The sequence below is a fragment of the Tupaia chinensis genome, unplaced genomic scaffold, assembly GCF_000334495.1.
Source record: "Tupaia chinensis unplaced genomic scaffold, TupChi_1.0 Scaffold144767_1, whole genome shotgun sequence".
NCBI lineage: Eukaryota > Metazoa > Chordata > Mammalia > Scandentia > Tupaiidae > Tupaia > Tupaia belangeri.
The window spans coordinates 2,131,023-2,142,409 of record NW_006204627.1 but is presented as its reverse complement, the minus strand read 5'-3'; the positions used below and the strand labels follow the sequence as shown (position 1 = coordinate 2,142,409).

General features: G+C 36.9%; 1 protein-coding gene and 1 long non-coding RNA gene across 4 annotated transcripts in view; one reads left to right on the top strand and one right to left on the bottom strand.

Annotated features, from left to right (window-relative positions):
• Nucleotides 1-4,822, top strand: part of LOC114005885 (uncharacterized) — a 51,678-nt gene extending 46,856 nt beyond the window's left edge. The window contains exon 3 of the long non-coding RNA XR_003547682.1: nucleotides 4,696-4,822. This is a non-coding gene — a long non-coding RNA (uncharacterized LOC114005885). The remainder of the gene's footprint in view (nucleotides 1-4,695) is intronic.
• IRAG1 (inositol 1,4,5-triphosphate receptor associated 1) overlaps nucleotides 1-11,387 on the bottom strand; it is a 186,027-nt gene that overhangs the window by 164,985 nt on the left and 9,655 nt on the right. The gene's annotated exons all lie outside the window — the stretch shown is intronic.

The window sequence follows — 11,387 nt, the reverse complement described above, 5'->3', positions numbered from 1 at the left end:
CCGACCATTCTAGTTCAAATTCGAGTTATGCCTTTTACTAGCTGTGCGATGATGGGTATCTTTTTATTTTATTTTTTTTTAATGGAGGGGGTGAAACAGAGGTAAATGTGGAGATCCTTCACATTTTTAACAGTCTCATCACATTACAATCCCCAGCCTGCCTAGGTTGGTTCTGGGACTAACCCTAGGCCTACATGTGGACCCAGCTTAGTGAAGTGGTGCCCTATGCTTGTGCAATGACTGGGTCAATGGATAATCTCTTAACTTTCCTTTTTTTTAAAATTTTTTATTTAATAGTGTAACTTTTTAAATAATTATTTATTCTATTTATTCATTCATTTATTTTTTAATTTGACTAGAGAGAGACAGAGGGTGAGAATGAAAGAGGAAGTGAGAAAGCAAGCTACCAGATTCAGGACTCAAACCCTGGTTGGCCATGTAGGAGTGTCCAGAGCTTTAACCACCACGCCACCTGCTGGTCCCCAATAGTGTAACTTTTTTAATAGCATCCATGCATATAGCAAGCTATTTTGTATTTATAAAACAGACAATACAGGATATAACACTTAGGAGACTATGGGGACTGGGGCCAGCAGGTGGCTTGGTGGTTAAGGGCACTGGACTCAAGTCCTGGACCTGGTGGCTTGCTTTCTCACTTTCCCTTTCTCTCTCTCTCTCTCTCTCCCCCTCTCTGGTCAAATCAAAATGAATAAACAAAGTTAAATAAAATAATTCCTTAAAAAAGAGAGAGAGAGAGAGAGAGACTATGGGGACCAGCAGATGACACAATGGTTATGTCACTGGACTCTCATGTGGTAGACTGTGGTTTGAGTCCTGAACCAGTGGCTTAAATCTCACTCTGGGTGCATGTGCATGAGTGTTCAAGATCCAGGGAAGAGAATGGAGGAGAAGGAATTGTGATATGGCCATTCTCCCTGGGGGGGTGGGGGTGGGGGTGGGATATCTCTTACTTTCTGTGTCTCTGATTTCCTCTGTCTCTCCAGTGAGCTCATGCACCCTATAGGAAAAAATCTCTCCAAGAAAAAAAAAGAGAGAGACTATGTAATAAGTAACACAGCATTCACATGTAAATGTTCCATATCTTTATGTGGTTGGTAGTTTTACTGATGTAAAAAGATATATGTATATGATAAGTGCTGATTGAACTGATTTTTTAAAAATTTGTTTACATTTAATCACTTTATAGTTTAAATTTCTTTAAAAACTTTATAGTTTAATTTCTTTTTCCAACACAAATACTATGCATGTCAGTCAAGACAAAAATATTACTATATACATTATCATCAGCAAATAGCTTCTCATTTTTTGTCAGTTAAGCATACTTTTACCAGTTTTTTCCTTCCCCTTTCTTCTCCCTCCCTTTCATACTAAACTTTTTTTCCACATTGTATTGATTCGCAAAAGATCTTAAACTAAAAGAATAGACAAAGCTAGAATCTAGTGACAAGTGCACTATAATTTTCTTCTAAAATATTTTTTTCTTTCCCCATTTCCCTTTACTAAAGAGAGGTATAAACTAACTTATTTGCCAAAAATAAAAAAATAATAATAAAATAAAAAAGCTTCATCTCAATTTGGTCTGTTATTTGTACAAAGTCCCATAAGAATTCAATTTTCAATTTCTGATGCAAGGCAACAAACAGATTGTATTATTGAACTTAAACAAATAACCATTCTGCCACAAAATAAGAATGCTCACAAATATTATTTTCCAATTACAAAGGGGTCAGGAAAGAAGAAAAGTTTATGTTTCAATTTTAAAAATTCTTTTTTTTAACTAATGGCTGAACCTATCTACAACTCAAAAGAAAACAAAAATCCTTCAAACTGGAAGACAAAGCATAGAAGAAAATCAGTAAAGTTTTAGAAAATAGTCATAGAATTTTATTTCACCAGTTCAGTCTCATGTAATCTCTCTTGTGTTGAATTTGCAGTTTTACTGTGGTCTAACCTTTCCGTTAACATTCATCATTATTACTGATATTTCAAAACTTGTCCTTACCATTAAGTTGGCCTTTTTCTTAGTCATTTTTTTTGTTCTCTTATTTGTCTGTCTGTCTTTGGTTTTCCTGGTATAGTACTCCCTTCAGAACTTCTCAAAGAGATGGTCTGGTGTTGGTAAATTCTTTCAGGTTTTGTTTATCTGAGAATGTTTTTTTCTTTTTTTCCCATATGAAGGATAATCTTGCTGGATATGATATTTTTGGTTGAAATCGTTTTTTACTTAACACTTTGAATGTATTTTCTCATTCTTTCCTTGCTTGCATTGTTTCTGATGAGATGTCCAGTGTTAGCCTTATGGGATATCCTTTGAAAGATGGTTTTCTCTTGCCAATTTTAGTATCTTGTCTCTGTCTGTGGTTTTGGTCAATCTGGTTATGATGTGCCTTGGAAAGATCTTGGGTTGATTCTATGCGGGGTTCTTTGTATTTCTTGGGTCTGGATATTTGAATGCCTCTCTATGTTTGGAAAGTTTTCTTCCAGGATTTCATGGAATAGATAATCAATGCCCTGATTAGTTTCTTCACCTTCTGGGATAACGATTATCTGGATGTTTGGATTTCTAATGGTGTCTAGTATTACTTGTATATTATTCTGATTTTGGGGGGGTTATTTTCTCAGTCTTTTTGGTGAAATCTTCTAGGTCAGAGGTTCTGTCTTCTACATCTGAGATCCAATCTTCTGCATGATCTAGTCTCCTTTTAATACTTTCAAGGGAGGTTTTGATTTCCTGTATTACAGCCTTCATCTCTAACGGTTCCATTTGATTCTTTTTTATGGTGTGTATTTCCTCTTTCAGATCGTGGAAGAACTTCCTCACCTCCTCGCACTCATTCTCCTTTCTCCTGCATTTTCTAGAGTTCGTTGTCTCTCTTCTCTTGCATCTCTATTAACTTCGTCACTATGAATATTCTGAATTCTTTATCTGACATTTCAATGAGTTCCATTGTATTGTCTGTGGATGACTAAGGGCTGTTCTTTCCCTTTGGAGAATTGATGTTTTCTTGATTTCCCATATTTCTTTTGCCTTTGCAGTGGTTTCTGGTCATCTGATGGATTATAAGCTACTTCCTACCTTCTTGAAGTTAATTCTGTGTTAGAGGTGGGCAGAAGGAGATGGTCTGCAATTTTTCTGCAGTATTGTTTCCCTGATCCTCACCAAGCAACCTGCCTTTTTGTCAATGGAACTGAATATTACAAAGACTTCACAGTTTCAAGGGAATAGGTGCATCTGGGCTGAGCTGCAGGGTTTCAACTAAGAATTCAGAGGTGTAGGAGATGAGCCATGCTCACTGCAACTCCATATTTCTCCCATCTGCTCACTTCAGACTTTCTTCTCTGATTTTTAGTCATTTGGTGGTATATTAACGTTTGGCTAATTTGTTAGAGATATGTGCTAATGTAAGCTCATAAGCTTCACTTTACTGTGAGGTACTTTTATGCCTATTTCTCTTCCACTACTATGATTTACAATGAGGTATCTACAGAAAGAAATTTCAATTTATATTTATAAAGATGAATTTCTCCCTTTCTGTACCAGTTTAGTGGGGGTTGAGGTTTATTATGACCCTAAAAGTATTCAGATGTTTTGCTACTACTGCACACCTAGACCTGCCTAGACACTCAATGTGTGGAAGATGAAAAGCAAGGTGAGAAAGTCAGCTAAGAGAAAGGAAACAAAGGGAAACCTGAAAAAAAAACAATAGTCAAAACAAAACAATAAAAAGGGAAAAAAAATTTGGGGGGAGGTTTTTGCTACAGGGTGCGTGCACTTGCCAGAAAGACAGAGAGAGACAGAGAGACAGAAAGCGAGAAATCACTCCCCAGGGGGATGGTCACACCGCAATCCCTTCTCCATTCTCCTCTCTGGATCTTGGGCACTCACACACATGCACCTGGTGTGAGTTTAAGCTACCAGGTCCGGGACTCAAATTGCAGTAAACTACATGGGAGTCCAGTGACATAGCCATTATGCCAACTGCTGGTCCCTGAAAAAAAATATTTTTAAGAAAAAGGCAAAAAAATGAGAACCGTTTGGGGCACTAGCATGCCATGTGAAAGGAACAGGGCTAGGCCCACCTCAGATGCACAGAGATTCTGAAATTAGCAAGAGAAAGGAGAGGTCAGAGGCAAGAGATACTACCTACGTATTTTTTAAAAACGTGTGTGTGTGTGTATATACATATATATATATATGTATATACACACACATATGTGTATATATACATATATATATATATGTGTACATATATATATATATACATATATATTTAAAAGTGAAAAATTTCTAGACAAAGGGAGAGGGAGAGACAGAGACAGAAAGATGTCAGTGACCACCTTACCTGGCTTTTTGCTGGGTGTTGGGCTGGAAAGAGGTTTAGGGCAGAGACTTGCCAATAAAAGGGGCATGGCTAGGCACACCTCAGATGCACATGAATTCTGGCTTTTCACTGGGTGTTGGGCTGGAAGGAGAGGTTTAGGGCAGAGCTAATATCTTAACTTTCTGAGCCTTAGTTCCTTGATTTGAAATAATCATTCCCAACCTGTCAGGTTGTTGTACGGAATAGATGTAATGTATGGAAAGTGACTTGTATGGTGCCTGGGACACTCTAAGTATTCAAGAAATTAAAACTTTTCTTTCTAAAGTCTGACTCCTGCATTCTCTAATTCCAGGTTCTCTAAGCAGTGGTTCTCAGAGTGTGGCTCCTGGATCAACAGCAATAATATTATCTGGAAGTTCCTCAGAAATGCAAATACCTCAGCCTACCCCACCCTGATGGAATCAGAAATCTAGGTAGGACCCGGAAATCTAGATTTTTCACCAAGTCTCCAGGTGGTGTTTGTTAACACACAAAGGTTTAAAAAGCACTGCTCCAAGGGACAGTGCTTTCTGAAGCACAAAAATGGAAAATCTCTCCAAAGTTTGGAAAGCTCCTTTTTATTCCATCATAAAATAAAGTTATTTTTAAATGCTATTAACATTGAAAAAAATTTTTCCCAACACAACAAAAAGATTACAAATTAAAATAGTGCTGAAATGTTTATCCCAGTGCTTTTTTCTTTCTTCCTTTAATCGGCCTTGTAAACGTGCAGTAGCTTGCGCTGTGGGATAGATATGTCAGCATGACCTGGCTGTCACACATCCCTAGCCAAAAAGCACTGATAAATTGGCTCTGCATTAGTTTGACCAACCATAAACTACACAATCAAGTAGATTTTCTAGGTGAGAGGGTAAGATAGTTGAGAAAGAATTCCATAAATTTATTTTTCTTTAAGAATTATTTATTTTATTACTATTATTTTTCATTTGCTGTAGATTACATGTGCTCACCAGAGACAGATAGAAAGAGAGAGAAAATGAAAAAGCAAGCCTTCAAGTCTGGGACTCAAAATAGTCAGCCACATGGGAGTCCAGCACCTTCACCGCCACACTACCTACTGACCTCAGAATTTCATAAATTTCAGCAACATATTTACTGAGGCATAACAACACACCGGGATAAATAAAAAAGAATTCTCACTGGAGTACAGCTTAGTTTTTTCCCCTCTATTCTAACATGTTCCAGAACATAGTGGAATGTTTATAATATACATAGACAAAGGACAGGAAAAAGTATTTTGATGCAGTTCTAAACTCATTTTATAAACAAAGATCTTTTAAAATACAAAAATCTAAGATAAGTTAGTCAAATAATCCATCTTTTTTTAAAATCTGAAATACTTCTTAAAACTTGCAGGAATTAATATGAAGAACAACCTTCCCTTTTCCGGGTTCTGAAAATATGAATATCTTAAAAATATTTACTTAAATACTTAAGCAGAAAGTTTCATCTATGGAAAGCAATAACATGCAAATTCTATATGCACATTTGTTTTTGGAAGCAAAGTCCTTTGTTATGCTTCCAACTATGGTTTTTATAAAGCAATTCAAAATCTATTTACGTAGCAAGCACCTCCTAGCTTCCGTATGCAGAGGGGAACTTTCAGAAAAATCTCTCCAATCACATTTTGTATGCTGTGATGATGCTTAAATCTAGATTTTTCACCAAGTCTCCAGGTGGTGTTTGTTAACACACAAAGGTTTAAAAAGCACTGCTCCAAGGGACAGTGCTTTCTGAAGCACAAAAATGGAAAATCTCTCCAAAGTTTGGAAAGCTCCTTTTTATTCCATCATAAAATAAAGTTATTTTTAAATGCTATTAACATTGAAAAAAATTTTTCCCAACACAACAAAAAGATTACAAATTAAAATAGTGCTGAAATGTTTATCCCAGTGCTTTTTTCTTTCTTCCTTTAATCGGCCTTGTAAACGTGCAGTAGCTTGCGCTGTGGGATAGATATGTCAGCATGACCTGGCTGTCACACATCCCTAGCCAAAAAGCACTGATAAATTGGCTCTGCATTAGTTTGACCAACCATAAACTACACAATCAAGTAGATTTTCTAGGTGAGAGGGTAAGATAGTTGAGAAAGAATTCCATAAATTTATTTTTCTTTAAGAATTATTTATTTTATTACTATTATTTTTCATTTGCTGTAGATTACATGTGCTCACCAGAGACAGATAGAAAGAGAGAGAAAATGAAAAAGCAAGCCTTCAAGTCTGGGACTCAAAATAGTCAGCCACATGGGAGTCCAGCACCTTCACCGCCACACTACCTACTGACCTCAGAATTTCATAAATTTCAGCAACATATTTACTGAGGCATAACAACACACCGGGATAAATAAAAAAGAATTCTCACTGGAGTACAGCTTAGTTTTTTCCCCTCTATTCTAACATGTTCCAGAACATAGTGGAATGTTTATAATATACATAGACAAAGGACAGGAAAAAGTATCTTGATGCAGTTCTAAACTCATTTTATAAACAAAGATCTTTTAAAATACAAAAATCTAAGATAAGTTAGTCAAATAATCCATCTTTTTTTAAAATCTGAAATACTTCTTAAAACTTGCAGGAATTAATATGAAGAACAACCTTCCCTTTTCCGGGTTCTGAAAATATGAATATCTTAAAAATATTTACTTAAATACTTAAGCAGAAAGTTTCATCTATGGAAAGCAATAACATGCAAATTCTATATGCACATTTGTTTTTGGAAGCAAAGTCCTTTGTTATGCTTCCAACTATGGTTTTTATAAAGCAATTCAAAATCTATTTACGTAGCAAGCACCTCCTAGCTTCCGTATGCAGAGGGGAACTTTCAGAAAAATCTCTCCAATCACATTTTGTATGCTGTGATGATGCTTAGGGAAAGAATGTAAATTAAGTTAAAAAAAAAGTTTCAGGAAAAAAATCCTAAAATTGTTTTTCTTGAAATTAAAAAAAAAGCATTAAAAATACCTATTCAATGCCTGCAGTAAGATATATAGCCCCAGCTAGGTACTACTTTATAGGATATTCATTCTATTCACTGAGGCAGGGTTATGCCTAAAGTTGGACTTGTGTTCATGGAAATGTATATATAAGCTGTGCTTGCTATGAAAATATTTAGATTAATTAAGATCTTTAGTGACTCAATAAAATATGGGGGGGAGTATAGAAAGCAAACATAGATACCAGAGACAGTGTAGGAGGAGGGTGGGAGATGGCATAGGGTAAGAGATAGGGAATCAAGGATGGGGGGAAGAAAAGCAAAACATACAGGAAACAAGAAATGGAAAATTCTTTGTTGACGATAACATATATGATGATGTGCTTGATTGAGCCAATATACAGTGTACTCTGGATGGAAAAAAATCTCACTTTGTATGCTGTAATGATGTACAGTGAATGAATGTAAATAAATAAATTTAATTTTAAAAATCACACAAAAAATAAAATGGAATATATGCTAATGCTCAGTATTTTAATTGTTTTCAAGTAAAGCAGATTAGCAATAAAAAAAAGGAAAGAAAATCTCTCCAAGATGATCCAAGTAAAAGGGAAAGAAAGACCACACACAAAATATATATGGTAAATAGAAAAGGTCAAATATACTGTGGTTTATACTGTTCTTCCTAACTGAACATAGCTCAATGCTAAGTTATTTTGTGGGAAAGAAGAAAAATATGGTGGAGAGAGGTCTTTATAAAAGGATGATAACAAGTAAGGCTTCCTGGAGATGACACACACAACAGATGCCAAAGACCGGTAAATTTTTAATGCTGTGACTTGTCTACTTGTCACTGATCTTAAAGGATATTTTGCTTATCAGGTTTTGCTCTTGATAACCTCTCTACCTGAAACATCCCTCCCACAATTGCACCTATTCGAATCCTGCTGATACTGGAATGGTTAGGGTTGTGTGTCCAGGGAGACCAGAAACCAGATCTATGCCACTTCCCTTTGACAAAGAAGAAAGAAATTTATTTTAGTGAGGTCAACACTTGGAGAGGGCAGACCAAGGTCTAGAACAATCTCCACTGTACTAGATAAGATACAGAACTTACACAGGGAAATGAGTAAGTGAGAGTATACATCTAGAAGCAAAGAGCAAGTTATTCATTGTCTTGGGGCAGAATCATGAGGAAGCTTGATCATTATCAAGAGATCTGATAGCACTTCAGGGAAGCAATCACTGCTTGAGGGGCAGTTTTCATTCCAGGCATACAAGAAGATTGACAGGTTTCAATTCTCTGCAAGGGGCTTAAATATAAGTAATAGTTAACAAGGCAGCAGAAGCAAAATGGAGTCAGTCGAGACAAGTCTCAGATCCTTAGAAACAAGGAAGATCTACATGTGGCTTTGCAATGCTTGAGCTGATAAAATCATTTCAGTCAGTCACACGGGAGGAGGCTGGTAGCATCTTTTCCCTTCCTATTTCCATAGCTTGGGCTATGTAAAGCTCAGCAAAGTTATTGTTAACTCTCATTAGTTAAGCATTAGTCTCCTTCTATTGTGAAGTAGGTAAAAGGTTAGGTTCTGTAAGATTCATTGCAAGAAAAGTCAAAGAAATTGAAGATGGATGTTCCTAATGATGAACCTATTAAGATGGATTTCAAGACTAATTATAATATGGAGTTACTTTGGTTCTCTTATGGCTCAGTTACACCACCCACCTTTCAAGACTCACCTTAAGTTCCATCTTCTTTCCTTCCTTCAATAAGGATTAATAATAAAATCCTTAATAAGAAGGGCTGGGGACCAGCAGTTAGCGTAATGGCTATGTCGCTGAACTCCCATTGTAGTTGACCACAGCTCGAGTCCCGGACCCTGTGGCTTAAACTCACGCTCGGCACATGTGCGTGCAGGCCCAAGATCCCGAGAGGAGAATGGAGGATAAGGGATTGCGGCATGGCCATCTCCCCAAGGGGTGATTTCTCGCTTTCTGTCTGTCTGTCTGTCTGTCTCTTTTTTGCAAGTGCACACGCCCTATAGCAAAATCCTCTCCAAAAAAATAAAAAACAAAAAGGGCTGGATTTTATGCTTCTAGTTTGGGGGGGACAATAAGAAATAGAGACTTTGAGAGTCTGCATCCCACTTGCAGAGAGAAAACCCCAAGAGATGGAGTCGATCATGGTAGCTTCCAAAGTAGAGACACAAGCATTGATGTAACATGTTACAACTCATCTTTCTTTTACACCAATCCTGGGAAACAAACAGGATTACCCTTACTCCCACCCTTATTCCACCCCAGTTCCCTCATAGCATCAGCAAATTACCAGTGGAATAGAGTTATTCTGAATAGTAACTGAGTTTTAGTATGTGAAGTTCTGATACAAATAAACATTCAATACCTGTTAGTTACTATTATTTAATTACTACTAGGGAAGTAAGGATCAATCAAAGGGTTAAATAACTTGCCCAGCATCCCAAGAATACTACACATTTAGGAATAATTTCTATGTTGATCCCTTGCCTCAGGGATTCCCAGACCAAGCAGCAAATGTCAAACACCAAACTGCCCTAAGATACAGTCCTGTGGTGACAAATTCTCAGTGAACACTCTCCCCCACCACGTCATCTGTAACTGTTATACCAAAAGGCCACACTGTCATCTGTGTTGATGGAACTTTTGTTTGTTTGTTTGTTCCTCCCTTCTAATTAGTATATAGTCTGTTAAGGGTTCTAGCATGGGTCCAAAGCCTCTAACTCTGTCTCTATGTGAGTATTAAAACCCAAGTCCCTGGAACCTGGAAGCCAGCATCCCATTTTTACTCACCACTATCTGGGAAGGTTTAGCATAGACTCGAATGCCTATTACTTGGGTTAACAGATTGTTCAGCTATGCACTCACAAGGATGTTTACTATGTTTGTTTTTTCACTCAGCAAATCTAGATGTTACTAGCAGGAATATTTTCTGTTTATTCTAAAATGCCAGAACTATCATTTCTATCGCAGTATTTTTTAAAATTTATTTTTATTACCAGAGGACACATGTGCTCACCAGAAAAAGAGAAAGAACGATTAAAGGAGGGGGAGAGAGAAAGAAAGAGAGAGAGCATTTCCATTAGGGTATGGTCATGACACAATCCTTTTCTCTCCATTTCTCCATTCAGTCAGGATTTGGGGCTTTACTGGCAGTCAAATTAGGCCAGTTAACCTTTATTCCCAGTTCAAACTTAAAGAAGCATTTTATGTAGTCTTCAATTCCTGAAAATAAGGTCAAGTTTTAGAGATGAATGTTTGTTGAAAATCCAGAGGAAACTGTGGCACAGATTATTCTAAGATAACTGCCCAGAAAAATGTAATGATAAATTATATCCCCAAATTCTTGCCTAATAATCATATATCCTAACATTTTAGAAGCAAGCCATATTGTTTTTTATTGCTAGAGGGTGTGTATGTGTGAGAGAGGGCACACACTCCCCTCAACTGGGCAGTCATGACACAATAGATTTTCCAGCATTTCTCCATCCCATCAAGATGTGGGGCATACATGCCTGACATATTTCTGAAGCCAATCAGGCTGGGATACAAACCATGGTTGGCCATACAGGAGCTGGCTTATCTATGCACAGAGCTCAATCTACATGCTACTGAAATAGCTCAACAAACTGTTATTTTAATGACTGACTACGGAAAGTGTAATTTAAAATTTTACCTACAGAAATTTACCTATTCATAGGCTTCTGTTTCGGCTGTATTGGCTTACCCATAAAATTCATATATTGAAATCCTAGCATGCAGTGCCTCAGATTGTGATTGTCTTTAGAGACAGAATCATTAAATTAAAATGAGGTCATTAGAATGAGCCCTAATCCAATGTCACTGGTGACTCTGTAAGAAGAGAAAATTAAGACATGGATGCACAAAGAGTGATGACCAAGGGAAAAAACAACTATATACAAGCCAAGAAGAGGTCTTGGAGGAAACCAACTCTGCCAACACCCGATCTTGAATTTCCAGCCTCCAGAATGGTGGGAAAATAAATTCCTG